Source organism: Coregonus clupeaformis, unplaced genomic scaffold (genome assembly GCF_020615455.1).
Source record: "Coregonus clupeaformis isolate EN_2021a unplaced genomic scaffold, ASM2061545v1 scaf1933, whole genome shotgun sequence".
In the NCBI taxonomy this organism is placed as follows: domain Eukaryota; kingdom Metazoa; phylum Chordata; class Actinopteri; order Salmoniformes; family Salmonidae; genus Coregonus; species Coregonus clupeaformis.
In genome coordinates this window covers 76,769-99,991 of record NW_025535387.1, presented here as the reverse complement: position 1 = coordinate 99,991, position 23,223 = coordinate 76,769, and the positions used below count along the sequence as shown (strand labels likewise).

The 23,223-nt window shown below is 47.0% G+C and overlaps 1 pseudogene; it reads right to left on the bottom strand.

Moving 5' to 3' along the window:
* Window positions 1–2,242: 2,242 nt before the first annotated feature.
* LOC123487961 lies at window positions 2,243–5,435 on the bottom strand (annotated as a pseudogene).
* Between the last annotated feature and the right edge of the window lie 17,788 nt (window positions 5,436–23,223).

Here is a 23,223-nt window from a genome sequence, read left to right as displayed (position 1 = left end):
AAGTTCCCTTGTTTTACGTTTGGCCTTTGTGTGTCTATTGTCATTTTGTCCCCTGTTTGATGTTCGGCATATCTAGTTCGCCTTTTAAGCACTGAGCGTGTTACTCCTCCAGTGTTGTGGAGAGACTTTGTTTTGTGCGTGTTAACTTGAAGTAAAGTAGTCATCTTGATCCTCTGTGTCCTGCCGCGTACATCACCCCTTTGACAGGATCATAGCTTTCACCTGGGTTCACCTGGTCCGTCTGTGTCATGGGAAGAGCAGTGTATAACCAATGGTATAAGAATTAATGTGGAACTAATGAGTATGATATCAGTCTATAATGAATGAGTAACAATGGAGGACTTTGTCTATGTCTTGTCCCACTAATGGACTCAACAACATTGTCTATGTCTTGTCCCACTAATGGACTCAAACAACATTGTCTATGTCTTGTCCCACTAATGGACTCAACAACATTGTCTATGTCTTGTCCCACTAATGGACTCAACAACCATTGTCTATGTCTTGTCCCACTAATGGACAGTGATAAGACAGTTTTGCTTTCACTAGAGTGAATTTAGTATTACTCCCAAACACGTTCAGTCTAAAGTGCTTTCTAGCTAATGTTCTGTTAGCATAACAGTTTCTGATACTGAGTAGCCAAACAACATTATCTGACCCTAGCTAGGTCACATTACATGGTCAGGTAAGAGGAAGGGATGTATGCAGTTGAAGTTGGAAGTTTACATACACTTAGGTTGGAGTCATTAAAACTCGTTTTTTCAACCACTCCACACATTTCTTGTTGACAAACTATCGTTTTGGCAAGTCGGTTAGGACATCTACTTTGTGCATGACGCAAGTAATTTTTCCAACAATTGTTTACAGACAGATTATTTCACTAATAATTCACTGTATCACAATTCCAGTGGGTCAGAAGTTTACATACACTAAGTTGACTGTGCCTTTAAACAGCTTGGAAAATTCCAGAAAATGACGTCATGGCTTTAGAAGCTTCTGATAGGCTAATTGACATAATTTGCTGGAGGAAACAGGTACAAAAGTATCTATATCCACAGTAAAACGAGTCCTATATCGACATAACCTGAAAGGCCGCTCAGCAAGGAAGGAGCCACTGCTCCAAAACCGCCATAAAAAAGCTATGACTACGGTTTGCAACCACATCTTGGGACAAAGATCGTACTTTTGGGAGAAATGTCCTCTGGTCTGATGAAACAAAAATAGAACTGTTTGGCCATAATGACCATCGTTATGTTTGGAGGAAAAAAGGGGATGCTTGCAAGCGAAGAACACCATCCCAACCGTGAAGCACGGGGGTGGCAGCATCATGCTGTGGGGTGCTTTCAGGAGGGACTGGTGCACTTTCACAAAATAGAAGGCATCATGAGGAAGGAAAATTATGTGGATATATTGAAGCAACATCTCAAGACATCAGTCAGGAAGTTAAAGCTTCGAAATGGGTCTTCCAAATGGACAATGACCCCAAGCATACGTCCAAAGTTGTGGCAAAATGTCTTAAGGACAACAAAGTCAAGGTATTGGAGTGGCGATCACAAAGCCCTGACCTCAATCCTATAGAACATTTGTGGGCAGAACTGAAAAAGCGTGTTCAGGCAAGGAGGCCTACAAACCTGACTCAGTTACACCAGCTCTGTCAGGAGGAATGGGCCAAAATTCACCCAATTAATTTTGGGAAGCTTGTGGAAGGCTACACGAAACGTTTGACCCAAGTTAAGCAATTTAAAGGCAATGCTACCAAATACTAATTGAGTGTATGTAAACTTCTGACCCACTGGGAATATGCTGAAAGAAATAAAAGCTGAAATAAATCATTCTCTCTACTATTATTCTGACATTTTACATTCTTAAAATAAAGTGGTGATCCTAACTGACCTAAGACAGGGAATTTTTACTAGGATTAAATGTCAGGAATTGAGTATAAATGTATTTGGCTAAGGTGTATGTGAACTTCTGACTTCAACTGTATGTAGAAGTACAGTAGAGTTAGGTAGTACTGAACCAATGAAATACAGAACAACTACAGCACCAATGATACAGTAAGTCAAAGCAGAGGCATTTCCAACCTTCAGAAAACATCTATAAGAGCTGAAGAACATGACTAGACCCTGTATGGAAGATACTTTAAAACTCTGGACTGCACTCTTATGAGTCGTCTATCTACTGTAGGAAAACAGCTGTAGAATTCAGGTCATCACATCTAAAACCCTATCCTGTCTATCCTCTAGCCAGGTCCCAGACCTGCTGGTGCGATCTGTCGACATGGTGCTTTACGTGGCACGATGGCCCCCCAGGCTATACATCCTTTAGTGGAACTCGGTCCTCCCTTGACGCACACCAACCCGTGGTCTCCGTAGGCGTCGTAGCTCTCATAGAAGGTGTGTTGAGCCAGGCAGGCTGGTAGGAGGTGGTGCTGTAGAGGAAGGCCTCCATTATGCTCCCCTCTCTCCCATCTACCTTCCAGTCCTCCAGCTCCAGCTGAACGGAGGTGCGTTGGTACATGGTCGGGCAGCCCTCGAAGGTGTCCAGGAAGCTCAGCATGGTGTCATCCACCCTGTACACCTCCCCGTGGACCTGTGGCTCCGGGACGGTTCAGCAGGAAGGGGATGTTGTACTTCCCGCGATCACCAGCGGGTAAGCCGTCACGGTGCGGGCGTGACCACAGAACTCCGCCTTCCCGTTCCCTTGGTCCGGCAGCATCCTGAAGTAGTTGGGCTGACCCTTCTTCAGAGTCCCATAGACAAAGATAGAAGTCATTTGGACCGGCGTGAGGTAGATCTGGAAACGGGACAAAATATGGAACACTTAGTTGTCTCACGGTTAAAAATGGGAAACCTGCAGTTGCTACGTCCATTTTTTGACTTCTAAATGAATGATGTGTACCACAGGAGGCTGCTGAGGGGAGGACAGCTCGTAATAATGGCTGGAATGGAAACCATGTGTTCGTCTCGTAATAATGGCTGGAATGGAACCATGTGTTCGATGTGTTCATCTCGTAATAATGGCTGGAATGGAAACCATGTGTTCGATGTGTTCGTCTCGTAATAATGGCTGGAATGGAAACCATGTGTTCGATGTGTTCGTCTCGTAATAATGGCTGGAATGGAAACCATGTGTTCGATGTGTTCGTCTCGTAATAATGGCTGGAATGGAAACCATGTCTTCGATGTGTTCGTCTGTAATAATGGCTGGAATGGAACCATGTGTTCGATGTGTTCGCTCGTAATAATGGCTGGAATGGAAACCATGTGTTCGATGTGTCTGCCTCGTAATAATGGCTGGAATGGAAACCGTGTGTTCGATGTGTTCGCCTTGCAATAATGGCTGGAATGGAAACCATGTGTTCATGTGTTTGCTCTCTCGTAATAATGGCTGGAATGGAACCATGTGTTCGATGTGTTCGTCTCTGTAATAATGGCTGGAATGGAACCATGTGTTCGATGTGTCGGCCTCGTAATAATGGCTGGAATGGAAACCGCGTGTTCGATGTGTTCGCCTCTGTAACAATGGCTGGAATGGAAACCATGTGTTCGATGTGTCCTCCTCGAATAATGGCTGGAATGGAAACCGTTGTTCGATGTGTCGTCTCGTAATAATGGCTGGAATGGAAACCATGTGTTCGATGTGTTCGTCTCGTAATAATGGCTGGAATGGAAACCATGTGTTCGATGTGTTCGTCTCGTAATAATGGCTGGAATGGAAACCATGTGTTCGATGTGTTCGTCTCGTAATAATGGCTGGAATGGAACCATGTGTTTGATGTGTCTGGCTCTGTAATAATGGCTGGAATGGAACCATGTGTTTGATGTGTTCGTCTCAATAATGGCTGGAATGGAAACCATGTGTTCGATGTGTTCGTCTCGTAATAATGGCTGGAATGGAAACCATGTGTTCAATGTGTTCGATGTGTTCGTCTCGTAATAATGGCTGGAATGGAACCATGTGTTCGATGTGTTCGATACCTTTCCATTTATTCCATTGCAGCCATTACTATGAGCCCGTCCTCCCCAATTAAGGTGCAGCCATTACTATGAGCCCGTCCTCCCCAATTAAGGTGCAGCCATTACTATGAGCCCGTCCTCCCCAATTAAGGTGCAGCCATTACTATGAGCCCGTCCTCCCCAAATTAGGTACAGCCATTACTTGAGCCCGTCCTCCCCCAATTAAGGTGCAGCCATTACTAGCCCGTCCTCCCCAATTAAGGTGCAGCCATTACTGAGCCCGTCCTCTCCAATTAAGGTGCAGCCATACATGAGCCCGTCCTCCCCAATTAAGGTGCAGCCATTACTATGAGCCCGTCCTCCCCAATTAGGTGCAGCCATTACTTGAGCCCGTCCTCCCCAATTAAGGTGCAGCCATTACTATGAGCCCGGTCCTCCCCAATTAAGGTGCAGCCATTACTATGAGCCCGGTCCTCCCCAAATTAAGGTGCAGCACATTACTATGAGCCCGTCCTCCCAATTAAGGTGCAGCCATTACTATGAGCCCGTCCTCCCAATTAAGGTGCAGCCATTACTATGAGCCCGTCCTCCCAATTAAGGTGCAGCCATTACTATGAGCCCGTCCTCCCCAATTAAGGTGCAGCCATTACTATGAGCCCGTCCTCCCAATTAAGGTGCAGCCATTACTATGAGCCAGTCCTCCCACAATTAAGGTGCAGCCATTACTATGAGCCCGTCCTCCCCAATAGGTGCAGCCATTACTGAGCCCGTCCTCTCCCCAATTAAGGTGCAGCCATTACTATGAGCCCGGTCCTCCCCAATTAAGGCGCAGCCATTACTATGAGACCCGTCCTCCCCAATTAAGGTGCAGCCATTACTATGAGCCCGTCCTCCCCAATTAAGGTGCAGCCAGCCTCCTGTGATGTGCACCTATTGATTCTTGAAGAATATACCGTAACTTATGAATGCCTCATGATGATAGTTCAACTGTCGCACCCCATCAGAACCCACAATATAAGCTTGTTTTTACTCTGTTGGATTCTAGCTTGAAATATCCTTATTTATGTTACCGTACTAGAACCTACTGCCGTCCTATCTCACACACATACACTTCCACGCCCACCAAGGCTCTGGAGAGCAACTGGGTGCAGGTTTTTATTCCACCCCAGCACTACACGTGAATCAAATGTATATAAAAAGAATGAAGGTGCAGAAACCATAGATAGTTGATGATTAATCATGCTTGTTAATGCTTGGGTGGAACGAAAGCATGCACGCCCAGTAGTTCTCCAAGACTTAGGTTTTGTTTTGAAAATGCATCAAAGAAAGAGTGATTTATCCGCCAGAAACGTCGTTTGATACAGTATCTACACAAGTCATAACCGAACCTGTATATCCGCAACGTTGGATGATTATAGAATTAGAGACAGCGAAACACAATGAGTTATTCTGCTTACCGACAGCAAAGTAAGTAAAGCCGCTCGAACGCCTTCATAGTCTTGACCAAAAGTGAATAATGAACAGCTGTCTGAAGATTGTTTTTCAGCTACTTCGTAATGTTCGAGCTGTGAACGAGGAAGCGGTTTCACCAACTCAACTCTCGCGAGATTTGTGAACACTGTTCATGCAGAGGGCTCCCTCTGTCGGCCGCAGCAAATATTGTGTCGTTGTGTTCTATGTTTGAACTGCTTTTGAAAGAAAAAGTCGAACAGTATATTGCAAACCGGATTTCATTGTTTCAATGAGAGCACAACGGTAAATGCCGTTAACCCATAAGGGAGGGGGGAATTGTTTAAGAAGGTCATACCAAGGATACGTTTGCTATTTCATTTGAATTTTCAAACCCCTTGAAGTATCCAAAATATATAATGCACGGTATATTTTCAAGGTAGAATTCAATGTCAATAGTTCATTATTACATTTTAGTTTGAGCTGCTTTTGAAAGCAGATGTCGAACTGAAAACAGCATTGGTATTTTTGAATTCGATTTTCATATTATACTGAACTAAAATATAAATGCAACATGCAACAATTTCAAAGATTTTACTGAGTTACAGTTGATATAAGGAAATCAGTCCATTGAAATAAATTCATTAGGGCCTAATCTATGGATTCCATATCACTGGGCAGGGGCACAGCCATGGGTGGGCCTAGGAGGGCATAGGCCCACCCACTGAGGAGCCAGGCCCACCTACTGGGGAGCCAGGCCCAGACAATCAGAATAAGTTGTTCACCACAAAAGGGCTTTATTACAGACAGAAATACTCAAACACCACATCCACCTATGTAACACTTCCGCATATGTGGTGAAAGGTGAAAGGTGAAAGGTCGTCTGTAGTAGCGTCCGGTTTGGCCTGCAAACTATTATTACCCCTCTGTGGAATGATGACATGCTGACCACACTCCAGTCCAGTAGGTGGTGGTAATGCATCTTAAAGTTGGTTGCCAACCGACATATAAAGTCCAAAGAAGAAGAAGAAGAAGCCTGAACTTTGTTTACCGCCTGGACCAAAATATATTTTACATTTTAGCAGACGCTCTTATCCAGAGCAATTAGGGTTAAGTGCCTTGTTACATTTTTACATTTTAGTCATTTAGCAGACGCTCTTATCCAGAGCGACTTACAGGAACAATTAGGGTTAAGTGCCTTGCTCAAGGGCACATCGACAGATTTTTCACCTAGTCGGCTCGGGGATTCGAACCAGCGACCTTTCGGTTACTGGCCCAATACTCTTAACCGCTAAGCTTCCTGCCACCCTAAATGAAAACAATAGCTAAAGATATCCACATAATATTCTCTCTCACACACCTTAGATGTACAGTTTGTTAAAGCCAGGACACTACCTACCAGTGCCAGTAGATGGCAGTATACATCTCTACTACCACTATCTGTAGAATTATTTTATGCTAGTACTTTTCAAAGGATGCTACTCCTCAGTGAATTAGAGGACCATAGAAGATAGAGAGGTGATGGAATGGAGAGCGGAGGAGAGAGAGGGAGGGATACCAGGGGAAAGGGGGGATGGAGAGAGGAGAGAGAGAGGGATACCAGGTGGAAAGGGGGATGGAGAGAGAAGGAGGAGAGAGGGAGGGATACCAGGGGAAAGGGGGATGGAGAGAGGAGGAGAGAGAGGCAGGGATACCAGGTGTAAAGGGGGATGGAGAGAGAAGGAGAGAGAGGGAGGGATACCAGGGGAAAGGGGGGGAATGGAGAGAGAAGGAGAGAGAGAGGGAGGGATACCAGGGGAAAGGGGGGATGGGGGATGGGGATGGAGAGAGAAGGAGAGAGAGGAGGGAGGGATACCAGGGGAAAGGGGGATGGAGAGAGAAGGGAGGGATACCAGGAGAAAGGGGGGATGGAGAGAGAAGGAGAGAGAGGGAGGGATACCAGGGGAAAGGGGGGATGGAGAGAGAAGGAGAGAGAGGGAGGGATACCAGGGGAAAGGGGGAAGGAGAGCGGAGGAGAGAGAGGGAGGGATACCAGGGGAAAGGGGGGATGGAGAGAGAAGGGGGAAGAGAGAGGGAGGGATACCAGGGGAAAGGGGGATGGAGAGAGAAGGGGGGAGAGAGAGGGAGACAGCCAGAAACACTGAAATGGACAGTAATGATAATGTCTCCTTGGAATATGTTTGGAATATTTTTGTTTCAGCTGGTGGCTCCTGGGGGGCCAGAGAGAGAGAGAGAGAGACATGAACTAGTTAAACTACAATACTGAGATCTGAAATCACATTCACAACAACTTTATGAACAACAACAGCTGCTGCTGACATTAATCAACAGTAGTCATATTTGTATTGCTTTTGTGAATTTAATTTGAATTAAAGAGCTCTAAGACCAGAAAGGTTTTCTTTCTGGAGAAATTAACACAACACGGGGAGGTATTCCTCTATTCTGGAGAAATTAACACAACACTGGGAGGTATTCCTCTATTCTGGAGAAATTAACACAACACTGGGAGGTATTCCTCTATTCTGGAGAAATTAACACAACACTGGGAGGTATTCCTCTATTCTGGAGAAATTAACACAACACTGGGAGGTATTCCTCTATTCTGGAGAAATTAACACAACACTGGGAGGTATTCCTCTATTCTGGAGAAATTAACACAACACTGGGAGGTATTCCTCTATTCTGGAGAAATTAACACAACACTGGGAGGTATTGCACTATTGTGATGAAGAGTGCCCAACACTGGGAGGTATTCCTCTATTGTGATGAAGAGTGCCCAACACTGGGAGGTATTCCTCTATTGTGATGAAGAGTGCCCAACACTGGGAGGTATTCCTCTATTGTGATGAAGAGTGCCCAACACTGGGAGGTATTCCTCTATTGTGATAAAGAGTGCCCAACACAGGGAAGAATTTAGAGGTTTATTGATAAAAGCTCACATTAGGATACTGTAGTCAGTGCATAGCACAGGGAACCTACAATGGATTGTTGAGGTGTGTGTGGGGGGGAGGTGTGGGAGGTGTGTGTGGGGGGGAGGTGTGGGAGGTGTGTGTGGGGGAGGGGGAGGGAGGAGGGGGGAGGTGTGTTCAGTCTGCTGAGAGCAGCGGTCATCCGGGGCTCAGGTATGGAAACCCTTTTTTGAGTCTTTAACTCAGTATGCTAGAAGAATGTAGTTTTTCTACTGGGAATTAATGTATGCTGTCAATTACTGAGCCCTTCATCTTCTGTCATTAAATCGTTAAAAACATCATTAGATCACTGTAGCTGCCATGTGATAAATATATAGATCCCTGTAGCTGCCATGTGATAAATAAATAAAAATACAAGTAAAAGGAACTCCATAAATTAGATGAACGTTCCTTTCTGATTCCCAACCCCTCCCTCTGAACGTTCCTTTCTAATTCCCAACCCCTCCCTCTGAACGTTCCTTTCTAATTCCCAACCCCTCCCTCTGAACGTTCCTTTCTAATTCCCAACCCCTCCCTCTGAACGTTCCTTTCTAATTCCCAACCCCTCCCTCTGACCGTTCCTTTCTGATTCCCAACCCCTCCCTCTGAACGTTCCTTTCTGATTCCCAACCCCTCCCTCTGACCGTTCCTTTCTGATTCCCAACCCCTCCCTCTGAGCGTTCCTTCCCTAATTCCCAACCCCCTCCCTCTGACCGTTCCTTTCTGATTCCCAACCCCCTCCCTCCTGACCGTTCCTTTGATTCCCCAACCCCCTCCCTCTGAACGTTCCTTTCTGATTCCCAACCCCTCCCTCTGACCGTTCCTTTCTGATTCCCAACCCCTCCCTCTGAACGTTCCTTTCTAATTCCCAACCTCCCTCTGAACGTTCCTTTCTAATTCCCAACCCCTCCCTCCTGAACGTTCCTTTCGATTCCCAACCCCCTCCCTCGACCGTTCCTTTCTGATTCCCAACCCCTCCCTCTGAACGTTCCCCTTTCCTAATTCCCAACCCCTCCCTCTGACCGTTCCTTTCTGATTCCCAACCTCCCTCTGAACGTTCCTTTCTGATTCCCAACCCCCCCCTCTGACCGTTCCTTCTGATTCCCAACCCCTCCCTCTGACCACATGGAATCCAGCCATTAAGACTTGGCTGATTCAGAGCCACCACAGCATGGCTGAAACCACTGCAGCTTAACAGCAAACTCAGGGCCACGGTTTCTGTCCAGTTAGCAGCTCTTGCAGTGAGCAAAAAATTGCAGACATCTTTGCTCAAACAACCACATTCATCAAAAGAAGGGAGGGCACTAAAAAGACCTACAACTATGTAAAGTGATTGTTTATCAGTGTTTTAGAGCTGCTGTTTCCCTGGTGTGTTTTAGACGGGGTAAACTTCATCTCCTTGTCAATGAAGTTCATAGCTCCAAGAGGAGTGGATTAAGAGAACTGAGAGACTCTCCTCTCCTCAGATGTGGGCTGGGTTGGCTGGGTAACACTCACAGTGCATTGTGGGTAACACTCCTCTATCTTCCTGTATATGTGTCACCTGGGACCATCATGAATCAGCCTCTCTGCGTTAATGACACTGTGTGTTAGTGCTTCAGGAAGGAAGCAGAAACAGCACAACAACAAGTACCCACCTGGAGGTGAAACCAAACCAACACAGTGAAGCTTTAAGACACAGTGATTCAGGAAGGAAGTAGAAACAGTACAACAACAAGTACCCACCTAGGGGTGAAACCAAACCAACACAGTGAAGCTTTAAGACACAATGATTCTCTAATAGAGAAGCAGCAACACAGTCACGTGCTGACAGATGGAGGAGACGAGGCAGAAGCAGGAAACATCTGTCCCCTTCCATTACGTCTTTAGTTTCCTATTGTAAGGTTCTGTGATGTCTTTTATTGTAGCGTTGTAGCATGTTCCTCCCCAGGTTGATCATTATCTCTCTACCTCTTTAACCAGCTCCTTTATCAGACAGACTCAGCTTGTGGCCCAAATGTCACCCTATATAGTACACGTGTTTGGTCTAAAGTAGTGCACTAGGGAGTAGGGGGAACCATTCGGGAGGCACCATCCTCAGTTTGTTATTTAGGTCTCAAATGGTCGTTTCCTCCCAACATCCACGTGACCTGTAACTTTGTATCTCCTATTGTGTAGACTGGAGGGTTCAGTCTGTTTAGATCCACAGACAGCCCTCCCCATAGACAGGATCAGACTGTTTAGTTCCACAGATAGCCCTCCCCATAGACAGGATCAGACTGTTTAGTTCCACAGATAGCCCTCCCCATAGACAGGATCAGACTGTTTAGTTCTACAGACAGCCCTCCCCATAGACAGGATCAGACTGTTTGGTTTCCACAGACAGCCCTCCCCCATAGACAGGATCAGACTGTTTAGTTCCACAGACAGCCCTCCCCATAGACAGGATCAGACTGTTTAGTTCACAGACAGCCCTCCCCCCATAGACAGGATCAGACTGTTTAGTTCCCACAGACAGCCCTCCCCATAGACAGGATCAGACTGTTTAGTTCCACAGACAGCCCTCCCCATAGACAGGATCAGACTGTTTAGTTCCACAGACAGCCCTCCCCCATAGACAGGTTCAGACTGTTTAGTTCTACAGACAGCCCTCCCCATAGACAGGATCAGACTGTTTAGTTCCACAGGACAGCCCTCCCCCATAGACAGGTTCAGACTGTTTAGTTCTACAGACAGCCCCTCCCATAGACAGGATCAGACTGTTTAGTTCCACAGACAGCCCTCCCATAGACAGGATCAGACTGTTTAGTTCCACAGACAGCCCTCCCCCATAGACAGGTTCAGACTGTTTAGTTCCACAGACAGCCCCTCCCCATAGACAGGATCAGACTGTTTAGTTCCACAGACAGCCCTCCCCATAGACAGGTTCAGACTGTTTAGTTCCACAGACAGCCCCTCCCATAGACAGGATCAGACTGTTTAGTTCCACAGACAGCCCTCCCCCATAGACAGGATCAGACTGTTTAGTTCTACAGACAGCCCTCCCCATAGACAGGATCATATAATATTAATATTAAATTAATATTAATTAATTAATATGCCATTTATCAGACGCTTTTATCCAAAGCGACTTCTACACAGCGTGCATACATTTTTTTATTGTGTATGGGTGGTCCCGGGGATCGAACCCACTACCTTAGCGTTACAAGCGCCGTGCTCTACCAGCTGAGCTACAGAGGACCATCTATAACTCTTATATTATCTATGGCAGTGCTTTTATTTGTATTCACTTTTTTTAGTTCCTGGTACCGCCAAGTACATTTTGCTCTGCCCGGAGTACCCCCCTCATGTGCACCCCAGGGTCCTAGTACCTGGTGGAGAACCACTGATCTATAGTTATATCTCTGTTCCCTGCTTCTCTAGAACAGAACCGAACATGGACATGCCATGATGGATTCACAGAGAGCTCCACACTTCTGTTCTTTCCTGCACCATGATGTCTGAAGAGAATATCATGTATGATTTTAGATATACATTGTCAGATATTGTCCGATGAACCTCTATGGAGCCGATGCGAAAGGTCTGCTGAACCTCTATGGAGCCGATGGAAAGGTCTGCTCAGAGAGGTGTGAAAGGACTTCACATCTGAACGGTAATGACCTTAAGAATAAATGGCCTTTTAATGAAGTGTCCCAGACCTAGACCACCTGCCTGCCAGTCCAGTCCTCTCGGTGTAGTCTTAATAACTTCCTGTGTAGTTATGACTGATCCTCTCTGGCTCTGATTGGCTCTGATTGGTGGAGGAGAACACGAGGCCACATGTCATATAAGCCTTCAACACCTGTTAGATTCAGAAGGGGATAGAAGACTTTCAACTAAGATTCAAACAGGAAACTATATTTAACTACAGTTCCAATTTCAGATCGGGCTTGTGTTGTTTTATTTGTTCCAATAGCCAAGTTCTCTCTCCAACAATACAGAGAGCGAACAGATAGACAGGCTTGTGGAGCTGAGTGTCTGCATTCATGGCTAAGTTCATTCTAAGATGTGAATATGTCATAGAACAACAACTGAGAATCAGGAGAACCTTAACACAGAACACGCTAACAGATAGCTGGGGTCATCCCTGAGGTAGAGAGTGTGGGGTGAGAAGGAGAACCTTAACACAGAACACACTGACAGATAGCTGGGGTCATCCCTGAGGTAGAGAGGTGTGGGGGGTAGAGAAGGAGAACCTTAACACAGAACACACTGACAGATAGCTGGGGTCATCCCTGAGGCAGGGGGGGGTAGAGAAGGAGAACCTTAACACAGAACACACTGACAGATAGCTGGGGTCATCCCTGAGGTAGAAAGGGGGGTAGAGAAGGAGAACCTTAACACAGAACACACTGACAGATAGCTGGGGTCATCCCTGAGGTAGAGAGGGGGGGGTAGAGAAGGAGAACCTTAACACAGAACACACTGACAGATAGCTGGGGTCATCCCTGAGGTAGAGAGGGGGGTAGGAGAAGGGAGAACCTTAACACAGAACACACTGACAGATAGCTGGGGTCATCCCTGAGGTAGAGAGGTGTGGGTAGAGAAGGAGAACCTTAACACAGAAGGGGTCATTTAGCAGACTTACAAGCGAACAGGAGCAATGAGGTTAAGTCCTTGCTCAAGGGCACATCGACAGATTTTTCACCAGTTGGTCGGGTTAGAACCAGTGACCTGGTTACTGGCACCTTACCCAGACACACTGACAGATAGCTGGGGTCATCCCTGAGGTAGAAATGGGGGGGTAGAGAAGGAGAACCTTAACACAGAACACACATGACAGATAGCTGGGGTCATCCCCTGAGGTAGGACGGGGGTAGAGAAGGAGAACCTTAACACAGAACAAACTGACAGATAGCTGGGGTCATCCCTGGAGGTAGGAAGGGGGTAGAGAAGGAGAACCTTAACACAGAACAAACTGACAGATAGCTGGGGTCATCCCTGGAGGTAGAAAGGGGGTAGAGAAGGAGAACCTTAACACAGAACACACTGACAGATAGCTGGGGTCATCCCTGAGGTAGGAAGGGGGTAGAGAAGGAGAACCTTAACACAGAACACACTGACAGATAGCTGGGGGTCATCCCTGAGGTAGAAGGGAGGGGAGAGAAGGGAGAACCTTAACACAGAACACACTGACAGATAGCTGGGGTCATCCCTGAAGGTAGAGGGGGGGTAGAGAAGGAGAACCTTAACACAGAACACACTGACAGATAGCTGGGGTCATCCCTGAGGTAGAAGGGGGTGTAGAGAAGGAGAACCTTAACACAGAACACACTGACAGATAGCTGGGGTCATCCCTGAGGTAGGAAGGGGGGTAGAGAAGGAGAACCTTAACACAGAACACACTGACAGATAGCTGGGGTCATCCCTGAGGTAGAGGGTGGGGGGGAGAAGGAGAACCTTAACACAGAACACACTGACAGATAGCTGGGGTCATCCCTGAGGTAGGAAAGGGAGGGGGTAGAGAAGGAGAAAACCTTAACACAGAACACACTGACAGATAGCTGGGGTCATCCCTGAGGTAGAAAGGGGGGTAGAGAAGGAGAACCTTAACACAGAACACACTGACAGATAGCTGGGGTCATCCCTGAGGTAGGAAGGGGGTAGAGAAGGAGAACCTTAACACAGAACACACTGACAGATAGCTGGGGTCATCCCCTGAGGTAGAAAGGGGGGTAGAGAAGGAGAACCTTAACACAGAACACACTAACAGATAGCTGGGGTCATTCCCTGAGGTAGAAAGGGGGGTAGAGAAGGAGAACCTTAACACAGAACACACTGACAGATAGCTGGGGTCATCCCTGAGGTAGAAGGGGGTGGTAGAGAAGGAGAACCTTAACACAGAACAAACTGACAGATAGCTGGGGTCATCCCCTGAGGTAGGAAGGGGTAGAGAAGGAGAACCTTAACACAGAACAAACTGACAGATAGCTGGGGTCATCCCTGAGGTAGAGAGGTGTGGGGGGTAGAGAAGGAGAACCTTAACACAGGAACACACTAACAGATAGCTGGGGTCATCCCTGAGGTAGGAAGGGGGTGGGGGTAGAGAAGGAGAACCTAACACAGAACACACTGACAGATAGCTGGGGTCATCCCTGAGGTAGAAAGGGGGGGGTAGAGAAGGAGAACCTTAACACAGAACAAACTGACAGATAGCTGGGGTCATCCCTGAGGTAGGAAGGGGTGTAGAGAAGAACCTTAACACAGAAGGGTCATAGCAGACCGCTCTTATCCAGAGCGACCAGGAACAATTGTTAACTGCCTTGCCTCAAGGGCACATCGACAGATTTTTCACCTAGTTGGCTCGGGGATTAGAACCAGTGACCTTTCGTTACCACAAACTACCTCCCCCAGAACACACTGACAGATAGCTGGGGTCATCCCTGAGGTAGGGGGGGGGTAGAGAAGGAGAACCTTAACACAGAACACACTGACAGATAGCTGGGGTCATCCCCTGAGGTAGAAAGGGGGGTAGAGAAGGAGAACCTTAACACAGAACACACTGACAGATAGCTGGGGTCATCCCTGAGGTAGGAAGGGGGGGGTAGAGAAGGAGAACCTTAACACAGAACACACTGACAGATAGCTGGGGTCATCCCTGAGGTAGGAAGGGGGGTAGAGAAGGGAGAACCTTAACACAGAACACACTGACAGATAGCTGGGGTCATCCCTGAGGTAGGAAGGGGGGTAGAGAAGGAGAACCTTAACACAGAACACACTGACAGATAGCTGGGGTCATCCCTGAGGTAGGAAGGGGGGTAGAGAAGGAGAACCTTAACACAGAACACACTGACAGATAGCTGGGGTCATCCCTGAGGTAGGAAGGGGGTAGAGAAGGAGAACCTTTAACACAGAACACACTAACAGATAGCTGGGGTCATCCCTGAGGTAGGAAGGGGGGGTAGAGAAGGAGAACCTTAACACAGAACACACTGACAGATAGCTGGGGTCATCCCTGAGGTAGGAAGGGGGGGGGGGGGTAGAGAAGGAGAACCTTAACACAGAACAAACTGACAGATAGCTGGGGTCATCCCTGAGGTAGAAAGGGGGGGTAGAGAAGGAGAACCTTAACACAGAACACACTGACAGATAGCTGGGGTCATCCCTGAGGTAGGGGGGTAGAGAAGGAGAACCTTAACACAGAACACACTGACAGATAGCTGGGGTCATCCCTGAGGTAGGAAGGGGGGTAGAGAAGGAGAACCTTAACACAGAACAAACTGACAGATAGCTGGGGTCATCCCTGAGGTAGGAAGGGGGGTAGAGAAGGGAGAACCTTAACACAGAACACACTGACAGATAGCTGGGGTCATCCCTGAGGTAGGGGGGTAGAGAAGGAGAACCTTAAAACAGAACACACTGACAGATAGCTGGGGTCATCCCTGAGGTAGAGGGGGGTAGAGAAGGAGAACCTTAACACAGAACACACTGACAGATAGCTGGGGTCATCCCTGAGGTAGGAGGGGGGTAGAGAAGGAGAACCTTAACACAGAACACACTGACAGCTAGCTGGGGTCATCCCTGAGGTAGGAAGGGAGTAGAGAAGGAGAACCTTAACACAGAACACACTGACAGATAGCTGGGGTCATCCCTGAGGTAGGAAGGGGTAGAGAAGAGAACCTTAACACAGAACACACTGACAGATAGCTGGGGTCATCCCTGAGGTAGGAAGGGGGGGTAGAGAAGGAGAACCTTAACACAGAACAAACTGACAGATAGCTGGGGTCATCCCTGAGGTAGGAAGGGGGTAGAGAAGGAGAACCTTAACACAGAACACACTAACAGATAGCTGGGGTCATCCCTGAGGTAGGAAGGGGGGTAGAGAAGGAGAACCTTAACACAGAACACACTGACAGATAGCTGGGGTCATCCCTGAGGTAGGAAGGGTGGGGGTAGAGAAGGAGAACCTTAACACAGAACAAACTGACAGATAGCTGGGGTCATCCCTGAGGTAGGAAGGGGGTAGAGAAGGAGAACCTAACACAGAACAAACTGACAGATAGCTGGGGTCATCCCTGAGGTAGGGGGGGTAGAGAAGGAGAACCTAACACAGAACACACTGACAGATAGCTGGGGTCATCCCTGAGGTAGGAAGGGGGGTAGAGAAGGAGAACCTTAACACAGAACACACTGACAGATAGCTGGGGTCATCCCTGAGGTAGGAAGGGGGGGTAGAGAGGAGAACCTTAACACAGAACACAACTGACAGATAGCTGGGGTCATCCCTGAGGTAGGGGGTGGGTAGAGAAGGAGAACCTTAACACAGAACGAACTGAGATAGCTGGGGTCATCCCTGAGGTAGGGGGGGTAGAGAAGGAGAACCTTAACACAGAACACACTGACAGATAGCTGGGGTCATCCCTGAGGTAGAAGGGGGGAAGAGAAGGGGAGAACCTAACACAGAACAAACTGACAGATAGCTGGGGTCATCCCTGAGGTAGGAAGGGGGGTAGAGAAGGGAGACCTTAACACAGACCACTGACAGATAGCTGGGGTCATCCCTGAGGTAGGAAGGGGAGGGGTAGAGAAGGGGGAGAACCTTAACACAGAACACACTGACAGATAGCTGGGGTCATCCCTGAGGTAGGAAGGGATAGAGAAGGGGGAGAACCAACACAGAACAAACTGACAGATAGCTGGGGTCATCCCTGAGGTAGGGGGAGGGGTAGAGAAGGAGAACCTTAACACAGAACACACTAACAGATAGCTGGGGTCATCCCTGAGATAGGAAGGGGTAGAGAAGGAGAACCTTAACACAGAACAAACTGACAGATAGCTGGGGTCATCCCTGAGGTAGGAAGGGGGGGGTAGAGAAGGAGAACCTTAACACAGAACTCACACTAACAGATAGCTGGGGTCATCCCTGAGGTGGGGGGTAGAGAAGGAGAACCTTAACACAGAACAAACTGACAGATAGCTGGGGTCATCCCTGAGGTAGGAAGGGGGGTAGAGAAGGAGAACCTTTAACACAGAACAAACAGACAGATAGCCGGGGTCATCCTGAGGTGAAAAGGAGGGTGGGGGGTAGAGAAGGAGAACCTTAACACAAAACACACTGACAGATAGCTGGGGTCATCCCTGAGGTAAGAGGGGGGAGGGTAGAGAAGGAGAACCTTAACATCAGAACAAACTGACAGATAGCTGGGGTCATCCCTGAGGTAGAAAGGGGGGGTAGAGAAGGAGAACCTTAACACAGAACAAACTGACAGATAGCTGGGGGTCATCCCCTGCGTAGGGGGTAGAGAAGGAGAACCTTAACACAGAAACAAACTGACAGATAGCTGGGGTCATCCCTGAGGTAGGGGGTAGAGAAGGAGAACCTTAACACAGAACACGCACTGACAGATAAGCTGAGGTAGGAAGGGGGGTAGAGAAGGAGAACCTAACACAGAACAAACTGACAGATAGCTGGGGTCATCCCTGAGGTAGGGGGTAGAGAAGGAGAACCTAACACAGAACACACTGACAGATAGCTGGGGGCCATCCCATAAGGTAGAAAGGGGGAGGGGGGTAGAGAAGGAGAACCTTAACACAGAACAAACTGACAGATAGCTGGGGTCATCCCTGGAGGTAGGGGGGTAGAGAAGGAGAACCTTAACACAGAACACACTGACAGATAGCTGAGGTAGGAAGGGGGGTAGAGAAGGAGAACCTTAACACAGAACAAACTGACAGATAGCTGGGGTCATCCCTGAGGTAAGTGGGGGTAGAGAAGGAGAACCTTAACACAGAACACACTGACAGATAGCTGGGGCCATCCCATAAGGTAGAAAGGGGGGAGGGGGGTGAGAGAAGGAGAACCTTAACACAGAACAAACTGACAGATAGCTGGGGTCATCAGAACAAACTGACAGATAGCTGGGTCATCCCTGAGGTAGGAAGGGGGGTAGAGAAGGAGAACCTTAACACAGAACACACTAACAGATAGCTGGGGTCATCCCTGAGGTGAGGAAGGGGTAGAGAGGGAGAACCTTAACACAGAACACACTGACAGATAGCTGGGGTCATCCCTGAGGTAGGAAGGGGGTGGGGGGTAGAGAAGGAGAACCTTAACACAGAACAAACTGACAGATAGCTGGGGTCATCCCCCTGAGTAGGAAGAAGTAGAAGAACCTTAACCACAGAGCAAACTGACGATACTGGGGGTCAATCCCTGAAGTAAGAGAAGAGAACGTTAACACGAACACACTGACAGATCTGGGATATACATCCCTGAGGTGGAAGGGTAAGAAGAGAACCTTAACACAAAACAAACTGACGTAGATAGCTAGGGTCATCCCTGAGGTAAAAAGGATAAAGGAGGAGAACCTTAACACGAACAAACTGACGATGGCTGAGGTCATCCCTGGGTAAAAAAGTGGGTGAGAAGGCAAACCTTAACACAAACAAACTGACAAATACTGGGGTCATCCCTAAGGTAAGGGAAGAGCAACCTTAACACAGACCTGACAAATTGGGGTCATCCCTGAGGTAGGAAGGGTAGAGAAAGAGCCTTAACACAGAACAAACTCAGATATTGGTCTCCCTGAAAGGTGGAGGGGGGTAGAGAGGTGAGAACACTTAATCACAAAACAATGACGATAGCTGGGGTCATCCTGAGGAGTAGGAAGGGAGGTAGAGAAGGAGAACCTTAACACAGAACCACTGACGATACTGGGGTCATCCCTTAGGTAGGAAGGGGGGGGAAGGAAAACCTTAACACAGAACAAAACTGACAGATAACTCGGGTCGTCCCTGAAGGGGGAGGGTAGAGGAACCTTAACACAAGAACACATAACAGATAGCTGAGTCATCCTGAGGTAGAATAAATCGAAGGAAACCAACACAGAACAAACTGACAGATAAGCTGTCATCCCTAGGTAAAAAAAAAAGAAACCTCACGGAACACACTAACAGATATGGTATTCCCTGAGGAGGGGGGAGAAGGAGAACCTTAACACAGAACAAACTGACAGATAGCTGGGGTCATCCCTGAGGTAGGAAGGGGGGTGAGAAGGAGAACCTTAACACAGAACAAACAGACAGATAGCTGGGGTCATCTGAGGTAGAAAGGAGGGTGGGGGGTAGAGAAGGAGAACCTTAACACAAAAACACACTGACAGATAGCTGGGTCATCCCTGAGGTAGAGAGGGGGGTAGAGAAGGAGAACCTTAACACAGAACAAACTGACAGATAGCTGGGGTCATCCCTGAGGTAGAAAGGGGGGTAGAGAAGAGAACCTTATCACAGAACACACTGACAGATAGCTGGGGTCATCCCTGAGGTAGAAAGGGGGAGGGGGTAGAGAAGGGAGAACCTTAACACAGAACAAAACTGACAGATAGCTGGGGTCATCCCTGAGGTAGGGGGGTAGAGAAGGAGAACCTAACACAGAACACACTGACAGATAGCTGGGGCCATCCCTGAGGTAGAAAGGGGGGAGGGGGTAGAGAGGAAGAACCTTAACACAGAACAAACTGACAGATAGCTGGGGTCATCAGAACAAACTGACAGATAGCTGGGGTCATCCCTGGGAGGTAGGTGGGGGGAGGGGTAGAGAAGGAGACCTAACACAGAACACACTGACAGATAGCTGGGGTCATCCCTGAGGTAGAAAGGGGGGTAGAGAAGGAGAACCTTAACACAGAACAAACTGACAGATAGCTGGGGTCATCCCTGGAGGTAGGAAGGGGGGTGAGAAGGAGAACCAACACAGAACAAACTGACAGATAGCTGGGGTCATCCCTGAGGTAGGAAGGGGGGTAGAGAAGGAGAACCTTAACACAGAACAAACTGACAGATAGCTGGGGTCATCCCTGAGGTAGGAAGGGGGTGAGAAGGAGAACCTTAACACAGAACAAACTGACAGATAGCTGGGGTCATCCCTGAGGTAGGGGGAGGGGTAGAGAAGGAGAACCCAACAACACAGAACACACTGACAGATAGCTGGGGTCATCCCTGAGGTAGAAAGGGGGGTAGAGAAGGAGAACCTAACACAGAACAAACTGACAGATAGCTGGGGTCATCCCTGAGGTAGAAAGGGGGGCGGGTAGAGAAGGAGAACCAACACAGAACAAACTGACAGATAGCTGGGGTCATCCCTGAGGTAAGAGGGTGGGGGGTGAGAAGGAGAACCTTAACACAGAACACACTGACAGATAGCTGGGGTCATCCCTGAGGTAGAAGGATGGAGAGAGAAGGGGGAGATAGACAGACTGACAGATAGCTGGGGTCATCCTTAGAGGGGGGAGAGAAGGAGAACCTTAACACAGAACACACTCGACAGATACAGTGGGGGGAAAAAAAGTATTTAGTCAGCCACCAATTGTGCAAGTTCTCCCACTTAAAAAAGATGAGAGAGGCCTGTAATTTTCATCATAGGTACACGTCAACTATGACAGACAAAATGATGAGAAAAAAATTCCAGAAAATCACATTGTAGGATTTTTATGAATTTATTTGCAAATTATGGTTGAAAATAAGTATTTGGTCAATAAAAAATGTTTCTCAATACTTTGTTATATACCCTTTGTTGGCAATGACACAGGTCAAACGTTTTCTATGGAAGTCTTCACAAGGTTCTTCACACACTGTTTGCTGGTATTTTGGCCCCATTCCTCCATGCAGATCTCCTCTAGAGCAGTGATGTTTTGGGGGCTGTCGCTGGGCAACACAGACTTTCAACTCCCCTCCAAAGATTTTCTATGGGGTTGAGATCTGGAGACTGGCTAAGGCCACTCCAGGACCTTGAAATACTTCTAACTGAAGCCACTCCTTCGTTGCCGCGTGTGTTTGGGATCATTGTCATGCTAAAAACCCGCCGTTTCATTTTCAATGCCCTTGCTATATTCACTCAATCTCCTCTCCCCATTATCTACCATCAGTCGTCCTGGTCCCTTTGCAGAAAAACAGCCCCAAAGCATGATGTTTCCACCCCCATACTTCCACAGTAATATGAGTGTTCTTCTAAATGCAACTCAGCATTCTTTGTCCTCCAAACATAGCGAGTTAATTTTTACCAAAAATTCTATTTTGGATTTCATCTACCATATACATTCTCCCATCCTCTTCTGATCATCCAAAGCCTCTAGCAAACTTCAGACGGCCTACATGTGTACTAGCTTAAGCAGGGGGGACAAGTCTGGCACTGCAATTTGAGTCCCTGGCGCGTAGTGTGTTACTGATGGTAGGCTTTATTTACTTTGGTCCCAGCTCTCTGCAATCTTCCTAAGTCCCCCGTATGGTTCACAGAATTTTGCTCACCGTTCTTATATCATTTTTGGTGAATCTTGCGTGGAGCCCCAGATCGAGGAAGATTATCAGTGTCTCTTCCATTTCTAATAATTGCTCCCACAGTTGATTTCTTCAAACCAAGCTGCTTACCTATTGCAGATTCAGTCTTCCCAGCCTCAGTGCAGGTCTACAATTTTGTTTCTATTGTCCTTTACAGCTCTTTGGTCTCCCATAGTGGAGTTTGGAGTGTGACTGTTTTGAGGTTGTGGACAGGTGTCTTTATCTTAATGCAGGATTCAAACAGGTACCATTCATCCTGATACAGTAACGGCACTCTTAAAGAAGATACTTACAGGTCTACTAGCCAAAATCTTGCTTGTTTATGGTACCAAATCTTATTTTCCACCTGATAATTTGCAAATAAATTCATAAAAAATCCTCAATGTGATTTTCTGGATTTTTTCCTCAATTTGTCTCTATAGTTGGCCGTGTACCTATGATGAAAATTACAAAGCCTCTCTCATCTTTTTAAGTGGGATTACAATTAGTGTCTAATTTTTTCCCACTTAGCTGGGGTCATCCCTGAGGTAGGGGGGGGAGAGGGGGGATAGACAGAGAAATAGGAGAGTGAGAAAACAAGGAAACAGTCAGACAGTGAGGATATGTTTCAGAGTGTCTACTCTGCTCTCTATTCATTATTGATGTAGTAGAATCAAACCAGACCACAGAGTCACACCTGCGTAACACAATCCATTAGGTTGAGAGAACAGAACAGAACAGTGGGGTCACCCTGCAGTAACTGGACTCCATTAGGTTGAGAGAACAGACAGAACAGAGGGTCAGCCCTCCATCAAGTTTTCTGTTTTTTTGTCTCATGTCTTGTTTGTTTCACAAGAAAAAAATATTTTGCATCTTCAAAGTGGTAGGCGTGTTATGTAAATCAAATGATACAAACCCCCAAAAATCAATTTTAATTCCAGGTTGTAAGGCAACAAAATAGGAAAAATGCCAAGGTGAATACTTTAGCAAGCCATTGTAAAAAGGCCCCTTTAATTGTATCTGGCTTGCCGTTCCAAATAAAGTGCGAATATGTTTTGCTCATATACGGTAATTAGGTGTAGGCAGGCCATAAGTAAATAGTAAAACAGTAAACTGGTACTATGACTGAGTTAATCAGTGATTTTCCACAAATAGACAGGTATTGTCCTTTCCACGGTAACAAGATCTTATCTATTTTGGTTAACTTTCTATTAACATTTATTGTAGTGATCATTTATTTTCTTTCGGGATATGTATGTCCACTTCACCGTCAGACCATTTTATTGGGAAACTACACGGTAATGTAAATGTTGTATTTTTTGCGATCCAATGCGTAATATGGTGCAATATCATAATTCAGTTGTAATCCAGAGAGAGGTTAGAAGAATGATCTAGATCCTCTGCCTGCAGATTTGAAAGAAAACATGAATCTCAGCGTACAACTGACACCTTTGTTTTTTAAGCCCTGGATTTCCTAATCCCCTTGATATTATTATTGGATCTGATTTTAACAGCTAACATTTCGAGGCCATAATATATTGACAACCTTGTTTTACTCCTCTTGACCGTTTAATACTTTCTGAGAAGTAGCCATTATT